This window comes from Anomaloglossus baeobatrachus, chromosome 6 (genome assembly GCF_048569485.1).
Source record: "Anomaloglossus baeobatrachus isolate aAnoBae1 chromosome 6, aAnoBae1.hap1, whole genome shotgun sequence".
NCBI classification, from domain to species: Eukaryota; Metazoa; Chordata; class Amphibia; order Anura; family Aromobatidae; genus Anomaloglossus; species Anomaloglossus baeobatrachus.
In genome coordinates, this window is record NC_134358.1 from 558,591,891 (window position 1) to 558,597,890 (window position 6,000).

The window sequence follows — 6,000 nt, forward strand, 5'->3', positions numbered from 1 at the left end:
CGTACAGTCTCAGGTATGGCAGCTCAGATCACATTCAAGTCAATGAGAGCTGATGAGCCGTAGTACGTGAAAACGGCCACTACACAGTGTATGGCGCTGTGCTGTTCCCGCATGCTTTGTACTTCCGGTAATAGCTTATCAGGGGAAAGAAAGGGGGTGTTGGAGTTTAGACCCCACTTATCTCATATTGATGACCTATGCCATAGGTCATTAGTTTCTTAGCTCTGGACAGTCCCTTTAAACGAGGTTTAGCATGTCTGTGAGAAGGAGATATGGTCACCTGCAAACTAAAAATGTGAAGTAATGGCTAATGTGTTACCTACATCCCAAAAAGGGTTTGCCAGGTTCTCATTGATTTGCAGGAATACAATCCAATACCCTTGAAAGGTCAGCGGCCCGGCTGTGAAATGTTTGCATTGTGGTTAGTTTGTTGATTTTCCTTAAGTAACGCATGAAATAGGTAATGACTCTGCTGCACTCCGGCCCCTTCCGCGCTGCGCACACAATTGTGGTGCCGAGAAGGTAATGAGTCACATGTGTATGATTGAGATCCGTATTCTGCCTGCAGCTGAATTTATTAGGTAAATTTAATGCGTCTCTGGTTAAGGACAGGAATAAGGTGCAATTATAAAAATAGTTTTCAGTTCCTCCCATTGGTGGAAAGATACTTCTGCTCTCGCTAATGTAAACTTCATTCCAATAAATCGATGCCAAGGTACATAAGGCTCGCAGAGGGCCACGGGTCGGAGAAAGGGAAGAAAATTATTTGTTACTTATTTTAATTGCCCAGGAAAAAACTTGAGCCAAATGCAGAGAACAAGACTTTTTAAAGGTGCAGTATATTGGAAAATTGTTTTTGTCCTGGTGAGGGGTGGGCAGGGAGCAGCAACCTCTGATCTTTGCCCTATGGTTGCTAAAGGGGTCAAGAAACATCTCCTAACCAGAGGGGGAACGATCGCGGTTGCAGGGGTTGCCATCGTGACTGGGCACAGGGGTTCAGGGGCCCAAGAACTTCAGCCAGTGGTGCACTGCCAATGGCGGCAGGCCACACGAGGTCTATAGGGTCCGATGCCAGCGCTGGCACCAGGCCCCCCGCCGAGGATCGCACCTTCAATTGAGTCGTCATCACAGATGCCGAGACAATTGAAAGGAATGATGAGAGATATATTAAACTATATGCAGCACTATAGGGGTGCATTATAATACATGGAGGACTATGGGGGTGTATTATAATATATGGAGGACTATGGGGGTGTATTATAGTATATGGAGGACTATGGGGGTGTATTATAATATATGGAGGACTATGGGGGTGTATTATAATATATGGAGGACTATGGGGGTGTATTATACTATATGGATGACTATGGGGGTGTATTATACTATATGGAGGACTATGGGGGTGTATTATAATATATGGAGGACTATGGGGGTGTATTATAATATATGGAGGACTATGGGGGTGTATTATAATATATGGATGACTATGGGGGTGTATTATACTATATGGATGACTATGGGGAGTGTATTATAATATATGGAGGACTATGAGTGTGTATTATACTATATGGATGACTATGGGGAGTGTATTATAATATATGGATGACTATGGGGGTGTATTATACTATATGGAGGACTATGGGGAGTGTATTATAATATATGGAGGACTATGGGGAGTGTATTATAGTATATGGAGGACTATGGGGAGTGTATTATACTATATGGAGGACTATGGGGGTACATTATACTATATGGAGGACTATGGGGAGTGTATTATAGTATATGGAGGACTATGGGGGTGTATTATAATATATGGATGACTATGGGGAGTGTATTATAGTATATGGAGGACTATGGGGGTGTATTATAATATATGGATGACTATGGGGAGTGTATTATACTATATGGAGGACTATGGGGGTGTATTATAATATATGGAGGACTATGGGGAGTGTATTATACTATATGGAGGACTATGGGGAGTGTATTATACTATATGGATGACTATGGGGAGTGTATTATACTATATGGAGGACTATGGGGAGTGTATTATACTATATGGAGGACTATGGGGAGTGTATTATACTATATGGAGGACTATGGGGAGTGTATTATTGTATATGAAGGACTATGGGGAGTGTATTATATATGGAGGACTATGGGGGGTGTATTATAGTTTATGGAGGACTATGGGGAGTGTATTATAATATATGGAGGACTATGGGGGTATATTATACTATATGGAGGACTATGGGGAGTGTATTATTGTATATGAAGGACTATGGGGAGTGTATTATATATGGAGGACTATGGGGGGTGTATTATAGTTTATGGAGGACTATGGGGAGCGTATTATAATATATGGAGGACTATGGGGGTATATTATACTATATGGAGGACTATGGGGAGTGTATTATTGTATATGAAGGACTATGGGGAGTGTATTATATATGGAGGACTATGGGGGTGTATTATAGTATATGGAGGACTATGGGAGTGTATTATAATATATAGAGGACTATGGGGGTGTATTATAGTATATGGAGGACTATGGGGGTGCATTATAATACATGGAGGACTATGGGGAGTGTATTATACTATATGGAGGACTATGGGGGTGTATTATACTATATGGATGACTATGGGGAGTGTATTATAATATATGGAGGACTATAGGGAGTGCATTATAGTATATAGAGGACTGTGGGGAGTGTATTATAGTAAATGAAGGACTTTGGGGAGTGTATTATAATATATGGAGGACTATGGGGAGTGTATTATAATATATGGAGGACTATGGGGAGTGTATTATAATATATGGAGGACTATGGATAGTGTATTATAATATATGGAGGGCTATGGGGAGTGTATTATAATATATGGAGGACTATGGGGAGTGTATTATAATATATGGAGGACTATGGATAGTGTATTATAATATATGGAGGGCTATGGGGAGTGTATTATAGTATATGGAGTACTATCGGGGTGCATTATATTATATGGAGGACTATGGGGGTGCATTATACTACATGGAGAACTATAGGGAGTTTATTATAGTATATGGAGGACTATGGGGAGTGTATTATAGTATATGGGGGACTATGAGATGTATTATAATATATGGATAATTATGGTCGTGCATTATAATATATGAAGGACTATGAGGTGCATTATAATATCAGATATCATATTGGGATATTGGAGTATGGGAAAGCTGGGTGCTGAGGGAAAAATCCAAGTGTCAGTGTAATTATCCTGTATCCCGAGGGGGGTAATGGATGGGGGGCCCAGGTCTGATTTTGCACCGGGGCCCATTGAACTCTAGTTATACCACTGCTCCTAACCATCTGTGACATGCTTCATTGGCAGGCTAAAAAGTAGAATAGTGCCCTACAGTCTATCATTTGGGTATGAAGAACGACTCATTAAATGAGCTGTCCCATATGGAACATTTGGATATGCCATAAATAGACCCCAGCTGTGGGACCCACTACATATGTGTTTCCCAAAAACAGGGCTCTGTCATAGGTCAGGAAAAGAAAGATGTCTGTGCATTTATTTATTTCTATGGTAAGCAGACTGGGCAAATTTTAGAGTTGCGCATGCGCCCCACCTCTCCGTTCCATACATCACACATTAGGGCTCATTTTTCAAGACAGATGTGGGTACCAGTGGTGGCATTTAATTAATATCCCATAAATACCCCAAATATGAACATCGCTGTAGGTATCAATCAATTCCTCATTGTGATATCTCGAATCATCAAGGGTGGTCCTGGAGCTGGTGGTGAAGACCCAACTGAACGTTTGAAATGATCCAATGTTTGGTCCCTTTGATTCTCAGAATATTTAAAAGTATAGATGAGCGGACCTGTGGATATTCGGGTTCACTGGATTCGGATGGACTTGAAAAAAGTTTGGTTACCCCATACAAGTCGATGGAGACCCGAAATTCTGCACTGAAAAATGGCTGTGAAATAGTCGTAGTAAGGGCTAGGGGGCTGCAAAAAGAAGAATAAAATAAGTAAGAGCAGTAAATTTATAGATAATGTGTTTCCCAGAAGATAACACTGCAGTCAGAGTCTTTTCTGGGCCGTTTTCTGGCCTGCTCATTAAACTACATGAATATTTACTTCTTCCACCTCCCACCCTCTGTGCCACCATTGGAGATTTCTATACACACGCCCCACCCTCTGTGTTTGCATCTGTGATTAGTTGCAGACCAGTTTGCTGTATTGTAGTGTAACAATAAATAAATAGATAATTTAGAAAAATGATGTGGACTCTTGCTCTATTTTTGATAACCAGCTGGGCTGCAACCCCCAGCAATCTGCTTTACCATGGCTGGGGATCCCATACCATTTTTTTTCAATTATTGAAATAAAGTATTTTAAAAAACGACATGGGGTCCCCCCAGTTTTGATAACCAGCCAAGGAAAAGCATTTAGCTGGGGGTTGGTATTATCAGAGTGGGAACAGACATGGTTATTGGCCTTTCCCAGCCTAAAAATAGCAGCCTGCAGCCACCCCAGAATTCTGGCATTTTACCCAGCTCATCCTGATTTCCCTGGTGTGGTTATAAGAGGGTGTCCAGTGCCCTACCACCCCCACTTCGAGCTGGTGGCTTGTTGTATTGAAATGTATATTTATGTGTTCGTATTCTATTGTATTTTATTGTATGACTTTACTCCTGTGTAATACGGCTGGCTGCCACCAGGTGTCACTGTTTCCCAGGTCCCTTAGTGAGAAGGGATGGATAGGAAGTGACAAGGCAGCAGGGGTTAAGTGACGGGGGTGGTTCACCAGCATAGGAAGAGATATAGGGCAGAGTTTGCAAGGGCAGAGTCAGTTAGGGAAACAAGAGCAGAGAATGATGAAGTAGATGTAGCAGAGTAGAACAGTATGGTGTGGAGGAGAACAGGCAGAAGACTGTGCAGGAGGAAGAAACCAGGTGACCAGAAATACAGCAGGCAGCAGGGAGGCTACAGTGAGGTGAGAAGAGGAATCAGACCACGCCCCCTCCTCAAGTGGGCTATTGTGAACGCTGTGGACAGTCGGCGGAGTCGGTGTTGACCGACAAGGCTACTGACACCGCAAGATAGAAAACTCTACGAGTTATTCTGGGAAACTAGCGTAGCCATCCGGAGAGCAGCACAGCACCTACCACCAGCAGCGCCAGCCCCTCATCCTCCATGATAGCCGGTGGGACTCTGTTAGCAGTCGTAATGGGGGAGCCGGAATGTATATATGAGAAATTGCCTATTAAAGAATGTGGTATCAAGACTGTGGATGATGATGATGATGATGATAGATCTGCTGTAAAGAAACAGAGAATGATGGTGAAAAATATTGATGTGAAATCTGCCTTCAAAGAATGGAAAGTAACTGAGAAACATTTACTCAGTAAAGTGGACTCATTACTAAAGGGGCTATGCATGATCCCATTGAAAATAAACAGGGTCCTGAGAAGCTGGACAAAGCGCAGCTGCAGGCAGGTATCACCTCCGCACCAATCACATCATACACCACTCTGCCCCATGTCTGTACTGTTGACTGCAACCCTCGCCCATGACTGCCCCTCCCTGGCACTTTACACAATGGCAATCGGGGTAATATATGGGGTTATTGATAGCTGTGATTTATCAAAAATCACAGCTGCCATCAAACCCTAGGTTAGTAAGGGAGATGTGTCTATGAGACACCCCCATTGCTAACCTTGTAAATCAAATGAAATAAACACAAACAGAAAAATCCTTTATTTAAAATAAAAGAACATAGATACCCTCTTTCACCCATTTATTAACCCCAAAACCCCCCACTTTGCAGGTCTGACGAAATCCACAATGACATCTCATGACGAAAATGTGACCGGTCATTGTAGCCTCTGGAACACACTGAGGGCAGCCAGGGAGCTACCGGTTGTGAGAAGCGATGATGTCAGTGGGGTCACCAGAGGTCCCAGCTGGTGGTTTCCATGGTACCAATTGTGACGCCGGTA